This window comes from Meriones unguiculatus, chromosome 8 (genome assembly GCF_030254825.1).
Source record: "Meriones unguiculatus strain TT.TT164.6M chromosome 8, Bangor_MerUng_6.1, whole genome shotgun sequence".
Lineage (NCBI taxonomy): Eukaryota > Metazoa > Chordata > Mammalia > Rodentia > Muridae > Meriones > Meriones unguiculatus.
The window spans coordinates 85420002-85430626 of NC_083356.1; the positions used below are offsets into that span (position 1 = coordinate 85420002).

The 10625-nt window shown below is 41.0% G+C and overlaps 1 long non-coding RNA gene across 1 annotated transcript in view; it reads left to right on the plus strand.

Annotated features, from left to right (window-relative positions):
* Positions 1–10327, plus strand: part of LOC132656030 (uncharacterized) — a 33014-nt gene extending 22687 nt beyond the window's left edge. Inside the window, exons 6-7 of the long non-coding RNA XR_009593987.1 lie at positions 8472–8615; positions 10197–10327. This is a non-coding gene — a long non-coding RNA (uncharacterized LOC132656030). The remainder of the gene's footprint in view (positions 1–8471; positions 8616–10196) is intronic.
* Positions 10328–10625: the final 298 nt, after the last annotated feature.

Below are 10625 nucleotides of genomic sequence, written 5' to 3' on the forward strand. Positions count from 1 at the left end.
TGTGCCATTATATGTTGGAACTATGTGATTTGCTTTTTGTTTTTTTTTTTTTTTTATTTTACAAGAGATTACAGTTATGAGATTGCATGAATCTCAGAACTTTGGATTTTTTTCATTTCATTTTATTTTTATTAATTACAGTTTATTCACTTTGTATCCCCCTGTACCTCCCTCCCAATCCCAACCTCCCTCTTCCCTGCCCATGTCCCTCTCCCAGTCCACTGAAAAGGGAGGTCCTCCTCCAATTCCCTCTGATCCTAGTCTATCAGGACTCATCAGGAGTGGCTGCATTGTCTTCTTCTGTGGCCTGGTAAGGCTGCTTCCATCAGAGACAGTCCCTGTCCCCATTACTATGGAGGCCACTTGGATACTGAACTGCCATAAGCTACCTCTGTGCAGGGGGTTCCAGGCCATCTCCATAAGTGGTCCTTGGCTGGAGTATCAGTGAGTATCAGTTTCAGAAAAGACCCCTGTGCCCGGACTTTTAAGAACTTTGGATTTTTAAACATTGTCGAGACTTTGATAGACTATGGTGACTTTTGGATTTGGGTTATATGCAGATTGAATGATGTTATGACTACAAGCTTATGGAGGCCAGGTAGTGGAATGTGGTGCTTTGAATAGGAATGGCCCCCATAGACTCGTGTGTTTAAATGCTTGGCCTGTAGGTAGTGGTGGTATTAGGAGTGGTGGCCTTGCTAGAATAGATGTGGCCTTGTTGGAGGAAGAGTGTTACAATAGGGAGCAGCTTTGAAGTCTCCAGTGCTCAAGCTGCACCCAGTGCGACAGTCTCATTCTGCTGCCTTCAGATCAAGATATAGAATTCTCAGCTCCTCCAGCACCATGTTGCCTGCAGGCTGCTGTGCTTCCCACCATGATGGTAATGTACTTCACCTCTGAAACTGTAAGCCAGCCACAATTAAATGTTTTCCTTTATAATAGTTGTCATGGTCATGTTGTCTCTTCACAGTAATAAAAAACAAACTAAATCAGAATGTATGGTATAGAAATATAGTTCCCTGGAATATGAATTTTATTAGGATTCAGCACAGGGAATGAAGAAATATAACTTATTAAAACAAAGGAACAATAATGAAAAGGATTGTTTTCAAAGGAATGACAATGAAATTGTTGGCAGACTTTATTATTGTTATTATTATTATTATTATTATTATTATTATTATTATTGCAGTGCTAGAGAGTAAACATAGACTGTGTATTCTAAATAAGTATTCTTCCACTAAGCTACATTTACAATGAAATCAGGCTTTTTAGAAGCAACATAAAGTATTATCTGCAAGACTTTGAGAGAAGATAGTCATCAATCAACATTTTTATAGCCATACATATTCCATTTCCTATCCCATATCATCCAACAATTACAAGCAAGTTCTCTCCAGATAAATACTGAGAAACTTTGACTCACAGAATGTTGTAGACAACCTGAATCAAAACATTAACAGAAAAAAACTGTATCCTGATAAAAATTATGTATGATGGTTAGTTATACATTAGTTATACTATACTGGTGATTAGTAATGGTGGAGTGCCAGGCACAAATGAGACATCTTTAACACAACCCTGCCACAATGCTCAGGGAACATCACAGAAGAAGGGGCAGAAACAGTGTGAAATAGTGTCTTCTAAACATACGGGGCATTGCATTCGTGAACTCACACCTGTGGTTACCTGCACACAGTTAAGACAATCAAAACTCTGGGACAGGGGAAGCCCCCAAGCCCCGCTCCCACCCAGATCCCTCCCTCCATCTACTTCAGATGTTTATTTCATTTCCTCTTTGAGTAACTTTCAAGCATCCTCCTTTGGGTCCTCCTTGGCTTCTTTGGGTCTGTGGATTGTTGTATGGCTATCTTGTACTTTATGGCTAAAAACATTAACATAGTAAAACTGGCCATCTTACCAAAAGCAATTTAAAGATTCAATGTAATTGCCATCAAAGTATCAACACAATTCTTTACAGACCTTGAATTTTTTTTTTCAACTTCATACGGAAAATCAAAAAGAAAAAGAAAAAAAGAAAGAAAAGAAAAAGACAATCAAAACTCCAGCGTGGATAGATGAGTTCCTGAGACCCCACCCAGAACTGAGTAAGTGGTAGCTGCTGACAAAGTGTTCCTGGGTGTGGTGGGCTTTTTCCTTCTCAAGTCTCTGATGGGCTTGAAGACCAGATAGTCAAGGTTTTACACTTAATTTAGTTGCTTAGGAATTAAAAAGCTGTTTTACATCTAGAGAGATGTTTTTAGATTGATAGATACAAACTATAATAAATAACGTAGGTACAAAACTTTAAACTCTCATAGATAGGATAGATATTTTCTTTAACGTTGCCAATTACATTTACACTAGATATTATATTTATAGGCTTACCTATGGGTTTTTGTAATTGTTTCCTAATCATTCTTATTGTATAAAAATGACCTTTTTATTTAGACAGAAAAGGAATATTTGGGTGTTGGTCTGATGCTTGTATTTTGATGCTAATTACTGGGCTCAAGATCTGGTTACTGCTTGGATGCACCTATCCTTGTTGTGTAAATCTATCTACTTGATTGGCTGATTAAACAGCCTATACCTGGGCATAGCAGAATGGGGTGGGCATGGCTAAGGTTCCCAGGCTTTGAGCTCAAAAGAATCACAGGAGACAGATGGGAAGAAAGGAGGAAGGAGGATGTTATGATGGGTTAGAATGAAGAGGGAACCACATGGGCTTGGAGTAAGGACACCTACAATGGTGCAGAAAGGCCGAGATGAAGAATAAAAGCAAGTATTTAGAAGATTATGGATGGAAGATAGCCCAGATGAGGATGGTTAAGGAGGATGGTATTGGATGGATGAGTGCTCGGAGGTGGATGCTGAGGTTATTGAGATAGCATAGATGGAATTACCTTCCCAGACCAAGGTGTTTTAAGGAAATTATAAAATCCAGCAGGTATTTGTACTTTATTTGATTGTAATAGCAGGTTAAATAATACTGCCGTGTTAATCTCAGGGCAAATAATAAATAACATTATTTAGCCCAACATCATTTTTATTTACAACAACACTACAGATTCTCGGGGTGGGCCATTTTCCACTGTGCACTAAGGTCCACATTAGTGGTTTTCAACCTTCCTAATGCTGTGACCATTTAATACAGCTTATCATGTTGTGGTGACTCCCAACCATAAAAGTGTTTCATTGCTACTTCATAACTGTAATTTTGCTACTAGTATGAATCATAATGTAAATATCTGATATGCAGGATATCTGTTATGTGACCTCTGTGACAGCATCATTTGGCCCTCAAAGGGGTCATGACCTACAGGTTGAGAACCACTGGTCTACATAAGCAAGCTGTCTCCTCCAACCCTTCCCTGTGTGTAGATTTCTAGTCGATGGTTGTCATTGACAGTTTGTTTATTTATTTATTTATTCATTTATTTTATTGGAAGTACTACCTCAGTTACCTAGTTTCCCCAGACAAATTTTCCACGATCATATATTCTGCCTCTTTGGGTATGATAACAAGTCCTTTAGGTTTCTGAGACTATCACTAGCATTCTGTCCATTTTCTCCTGCAGTGCTAACAGACAGGATTCCATCTCACATTTCAAGGTACTAGGGGCTGGTTCTTCAACATGTGGATCTTGGGATATGCAGTGTGGTCCACCACACTGATGAAATCAATTTCTCTTCTGACCCCACCCTATGCTTCTTTCCTGTCTCAATAATCTGCTTGGCTAAATGACAGTTCGAACGCTGCTCCTTTCCCTTGCATGCTAGCATACTATATCTCCCAACTTGTCTACTCAAGGGCTGGATGCCGGCTTTGATGTCACTTCCCCAGAGAAACACTTCCTGACTCTCAGACTAGGTTACAACTCTGGGTTGGGAGATGTATGCATGCTTTCATACTCCTTCCCAGAATTCCAGTGAGCTGATTAACTTTGCAATTACTAAAATTCTTCCATTCTACAATGTTGAGAGTTGTTAGATACACAGCCTACTTCAGAACATTTGATGGCTGAGGCGCAAATGCTACTTTATTAATCAGTTACTAACAGAGTAACGTTGCGTGAAAAACACCACAAAATTCTGTATCATTAGAAAACAGGCATTTATTTCTCTCTCTTGGGGCTATGACTTAATTTGCTAGAATCAACCTGTACAGGACTCAAAGGCAGGTTGCAGCTCTGAGCTCCAGTCTTACATGTCAGGTTTATGTCTTTTTCCTGTATTTCTGGTTATCTACCCAGAGCTCCTCAGGCCATACAGCCTCATGGCAGGGGCAGAAACTGAAGAACCCAGTGAGCTCCTGCCAAGACAGCAGCTTGGATCAGACACTGCTACTTACCTCCCAACTCTGTTGGTCAAATAATATTGCAAGGTTATGGTCAAAGCCAACATGGATGCCTCAGGGAGACTATTCTTTCTACTAGTAGACTTTACAGAGGCCAGCAGGAAAGGCCACAAATATAGTAAATAGTTACAAGCCACTGAAGAATTGGCAACAATAGTTCAATTTCATGACTACAAAAGAAAACAGTTTCGCGTTTGTTTACTCACAATCAACTCTCAAATGTGTTTCTCTACTGAAAATGTATCTTCCAGCACATTGTGAGAAAAAGCTCATAGTAGGAACCTACCGCACTTTCTCAGCCACTTTTGATCATCAGTTATGCATACCATCCAGTGACCAGTCCTCATGCAGCCAGAGCTCATGAACACTCAGGAACAACTGTGTAAAAGGAATCTAGGCATTCTCTCTTTTGTTAAGTTCAGGCAATCCCTCCCCCCTTCTTACAATGATTCTTATCATTGGAGATAAAAGACTTTGTATAGAAATCAACACATAGTCTTGAACAGACACTTGACATCTGAATTATAGTCCATGGTGTGTGAAGTGGGTGTGCAGTGTCCCCAGCCTGAAAACTCTACAATCTGTTTCTAATGTCTTTTAATTGTACTGCCTGGATGCAATGGCAAGTCTTTAGAGCGCGTCTCAATAACAAACAAAACACAGGCTTATCTTCCAGGATTTCCCTCTTCTTGTGGGGTCTACAAAGAACATTTAAATGTCAGCCCATCTTCTCTCCAACCATGAGGCCAGCAGGAAAGGCCTTAACTACTGCAAGTTCGTGGCATAGCCCCAGCCCCCAGCTCCTTCCGATTCTCTTTGCACACACACTAACTTCCATTTTAAAGCTACCTTGCAGTGGAATCCTTTGGAAGACATTTAAAGGGATAATTAGAGACCTAAATTTAAGTTAAAATTCTACCACATATGGTGAGAAAAGTGTAAGTAACACAACCAGCAGACTCGCTTGACGATGTCACCTATACGTAGGCGCTGGGATATTCTTGAAGTGTCCATTCAAACGCAGCGCTAGAGTTCGAATCTGAAATAGCGCCAGGCGCTGCTCTCCTACCTCAAGTATGGTAAAGTGATGTGTGTTCTTCGGCTAAGGTTTGATGCGGATGCTATATATGAGCCTGCCTCTCCTCTCGGGCTGTCTGCATCATATGAAAGGTCCAAGTGTCCTCTTTCCTATCACATGATACAGCCTTAGAGAAGGAATCACTTCATAGGAGAGCCAGTGGGGTGTTTGTGCTGTGCACCAGAGAGACTGTCAGTGTCAGCGCAGGGCCCTTTTAAAGGCCAAGATCATATTCTAGGGATTATCAACCTAGAACTGAGCCACATTTTATGTGTGACTAAACACCTGTCATTGACAATCAAATAGAGCTGTGGCTCCTCTGAAGTAATAACTCTCTGGGACATCATGGTTAAGAACACACAGCATTTCACGGGCCAAACACAAATTTCAAGGCAGCTCGACTTAAGTCATTTATTTTCTGCACAGAACCCTGTGAATGGCTGCTCTCGCTCCCTCCTCCCCGCCCCCACCCAGTGGTTAACACACAACAGCTGCTTTTGCTTCATTACATTTGTCCTCAAATTCCACTCTCCTATCAAGATAACCTCCCCCTGCAATTTAATCTTTTGAACTTCTGTTCTCTTCTCCTTTCCTCCCAGTTTTCACTGTCTGTCTTTCTTTGCCTGGGCAAGACTCAGTGTAGAGCCTAAGCAATGGAGAAAGCATGCAGGGAAATGGAGAATCCTGGTCTCAAACATGAAGGCAGGGCCCAGTTAATCCTGCTTCATTCTTTTTTAAAAAAAATTAATTTATTACAATTTATTCACTTTGTATCCCAGCTGTAGCCCCATCCTCATCCCTCCCAATCCCACTCCCCCTCTCTCTCTCATCTCCTCCCATGACCCTTCTCCAGTCTACTGATAGTGGAGGTCCTCCTACCCTTCCATCTGACCCAAGCTTATCAGGTCTCATCAGGAATGGCTGCATTGTCTTCCTCTGTGGCCTGGTCACACTGCTCCCTCCTCAGGGAAGGTGATCAAAGAGCCAGCCACTGAATTCATGTCAGAGACAGTCTCTGATCCCCTTACTAGGGAGCCCATTTGGAGACTGAACTGCTACAGGCTACATATGTGCAGGGGGTCTAGGTTATCTCCATGAATGGTCCTTGGTTGGAGTATCAGTCTCAGAAAAGACCCCTGGTTCTGTTGTTCTCCTTGTAGAGCTCCAGACCCTTCCAGGTCTTTCTGTTTTTTGCTTTCTTTCATAAAATTCCCTGTACTCTGCCCAAAGTTTGGTTATGAGTCTCATCATCTGCTTTAATACCCTGCTGGATAGAGTCTTTCAGAGGCTCTCTGTGGTAAGTTCCTGTCTTGTTCCTTATTTTCACCTTCTTCTGATGTCTATCCCATTTGCCTTTCTGAATGAAGATTGAACATCTTACCAGGGTCCTCCTTCTTGCTTAGCTTCTTTAGCTGTACAGATTTTAGTATGATTATCCTATATTATATGTCAAATATCCACTTATAAGTGAGTATAGACAATGTGTGTCTTTCTGCTTCTGGGTACAACCATTTTGGAAATCAATTTGGTGCTTTCTCAGACAATTGGGAATAGTGCTACCTCAAGATCCAGCTATACCACTCCTAGGCATATATTCAAAAGATGCTCAAGGACATTTGCTCAACTATGTTTGTAGCAGCTTTATTTGTAATAGCCAGAATCTGAAAACGACCCAGATGTCCCTCAGTTGAGGAATGGATACAGAAATTGTGGTACATTTACACAATGGAATACTGCTCAGTAATTAAAAACAAGGAAATCATGAAATTTGCGGACAAATGGTGGAAACTAGAAAAGATCATCCTGCCTCATTCTTTTCTATGGCTTCATCGTTAATAATGTTCTAAATAAGAAAGGTTGCCTCATTTGAGTTTATATCTGAGCCTTTTCTTACTAATCCATGCCTTTCATTATGAGAGAAGGAAACATAACCTAACGAATTGTTGAATAAACAAACAAAAATATATGAATAGGTATAAACTATATATAAATAAATTATTGTTAGGAAACTTAAAGTTTTTCTCATTAAATATTATTCTGGATGGTGGTAGTGCATGCCTTCATTCCTGGCACTTGTGAGGCAAAGGAGCAGGCAGATCTCTGTGAGTTTGAGGCCAGTCTGGTCTACAGAGTGAGTTCTAGGACAGCCAAGATTACACAGAGAAAGCCTGTTAAAAAAAGAAAACAAAACAAAACAAAAAACAAAAAAAAAAAAACTAACCAAACTATAAATATTTGACAACTAGAAAAGTAGAAATACATTTTTAGGACTCAAGAATTTTTTTGTCTATATTACATAATAACAAAAAGGTAAAAACACAGAAATTTGAGAGCAAAATCAAAAGCAAATTATATTTACATTCACCAGAACATCTAAAGTTCAAATGATCCTAGTAGTTATAATAAATTCTATCTATCTATCTATCATCTTTCTATCTAATCTATTTTTATTTTTGAGACAGGGTCTTTTTCTATGTAGTTCTGGCTATCCTGAAACTCTACATAGATCAGGCTGGCCTCGAATTTACAGAGGTCACCCTCTCTCTGCTTCCAGAGTGCTGGATGGAAGGTATGTGCCACTATACCTGGATGCAACAAGATATGTTTCATTAGAAGCCTTTGCTCAGCAGGCGCCAAATATGAATGAAGCTGACCTAAGAATTTATTGTAAATTGTAGCTGCAGCAGGCTGCCCACCTCACAGCCGTTCCGAGCTTCATCCTAACTCTGCTTGTGATCCACTTGTTTTATCCATATGCCTCGGGATTTGGGCATTTTTGTTTTATAACTTTGTTTGTTTGCTTGTTTTTAAGCAAGGTCTCATCTCACTACCTAGCCCAGGCTACCTTGTAGTACAACTCTCTGAGCAACCTTGGCTGGGACTGAACATGCAGTGCCTTCCCTCAGCTTTTGAGTGGCACAACCACCGCCTTCTCTGCTGCCTCCAGTGTATTCATACATGATGAATCAGTGTGTGAACTATGCGGGAGACATCTCTTGGAAGACTTCTCACAAACCCTTTCCTTGATTGCAGAAGGATACAAACGATGAAACATCAGTTCCATTCTGGGTCTGAAAGAGATACTGCAGGGATGTGGCGCTGGATTACCATGCCCTTCGATGACCACCTAAAGAGAATCTAACAAGTCAGGAGGCAGATTAAAAAGTTAGCTATTTGGTATGTATATTTCCTACTATTTTTTTTTAATGAAATAGTTGTTTTCTCTACCAAGCAAGTCCATTGAGGAGGTCTTTCCACACTTTTGCCTGTGGGAAAATCTCAGGTGATACAAAGAACAAAAGAAAAGGGGCAGCACGTGTGTGTCTGTGGCCTGCTAGGCAGCCAGGAGCAGGGGGAGTTAGGAAGCTGTGATGGTGAGTTTCCATCATCCACTTGAAAGGACTGGGAATCTCCCGGAGCCAAGCTAAACGCTGTGGCCATGTACCCCTCTAACAGAAAGAACGTGAAGTCAACTGTACCCCACACGGCGAGCATGCTGTCAGCATGTGAACTAAATCCCAGCTACTGTTTTTCCATTCTCTGTTCTGTTTCTTTTCCTCCCTCCCAGGGTTTCTATAGTCTCCTGTTAATTTCTTAGGCAAAGTAGCTCTTCATCGTCTGCTCAAAGACGCTGTGTCAATATGCTTGAGATTTCTGTCCTTTAAAACACACGTATTGGGATGGAGAGATGGCTTGGTGGTTAACAAACACTTACTGTTCTGGCAGAGGACCCAACGTTTGATTCCTAGCACCAACATATTGGCTTAACTTTAGTTCTGGAGGATGCCCTCTTCTGACCTCCAAGAGTACCAGGCATGCACATACACTCATAAAACAACAACAATAAAACTTTAAAAAAGCCCGAATAACCCATAAGAGTACTATGATAGCCTTTGGATTTATTTTTGCTTTTTATATATAATTTTGACATGCTTCTTAAGCAAAAAGGGAGCCGTTTAAAAGCTTATTCTTCCCCATATTACTGAACAAACTGAGGACTTCATTTTCTTTGATTTCTTCTCTCCCCTCCCCCCCCCCCCCATTATCAGCTTTCTGGAGTTGCAACTTCATCCCTTACACACAATTCCAGCGAGTACGGACTACGTTATCCAGTGTAAGGGAAAGAGCGTAACCCATGATGGAGCATCATCTAGCCCCAGCTTTGTAACTCACCGGCAGTGTAGTCCAGAGCGGCCTCCACTGAGATCTGTGACATAAGCTCTAATTTAGCCATGCCATTATCACAAAGACTAAGAGAGACAATGGGCGAAAAGGTTTATGTGAACTGACAGGGAGCTACCCCGGTACAATAGAATGGCTGTCTTACAGTGGATTCAGACAGGAGAAGGTCAAACAGTACTTGCAAAAACCTAGCTTCCTAAAAACCTGTGAAGCGGTTCCCATCAAAGCAAAGAATCCAGGAGCTGACGTGTTAGGACCCAGCAGTCGGTGGGGCCAACTGCAGTCTCCAGCTGCAGAGAGACCAGAATTCCCTTTATGTCTTAAAAAGCTTCACACACACACACACACACACACACACACACACGGGAATTATATACATATGCATGTACCGGTGTGCGTGGGAGCCTGAGGAAGCCAGAAGAGGGCATCAGGTTCTCTGGAGCTAGAATGACAGCAGGTGTGAGCTCTCCCTCACTGTGCTTGCTGGGAATTGAACTCAGGTCCTCAGGGAGGGCGGTATGTGCCTAACTGTGGAGCCAACTCTTTCTCCATCCTCTCCTTTTGTTTCTTTTGTAGAGTCAGGTTTGATTTCTGAGGTTCCTGAAGGCCTGAAAGGAAACACATCTTAGCCCATTTCTCCCTCCTTTACGTTGAAAGAGCAAACAATTAATTACACTGTTCTAGCCAACCCTTTCGCTTGACTTGAGGCTCCACACGGACTTTCGCCGTAATGAGCTGTCATGTGAAATGGAATAACACTTATTATTTACTGTGCATATTAAATTTTATCTTCTTCATTTTTGAAATGGGTGGCTTTTGTGGTGTGTTTTATCCATATATCCATATGTCATCTATATAGCTTCTATTGTTTGTTTAGCTGAAGTCCTTGATATACTTTTCTTCAGGTCGAGGATTCATAAAAAGCAAGACGAGATAAATCTTCTGGCATTTTTTAGAGTAATTAGAAGCAAAGAGTTGTTTATATATATATATATATAATTTTTT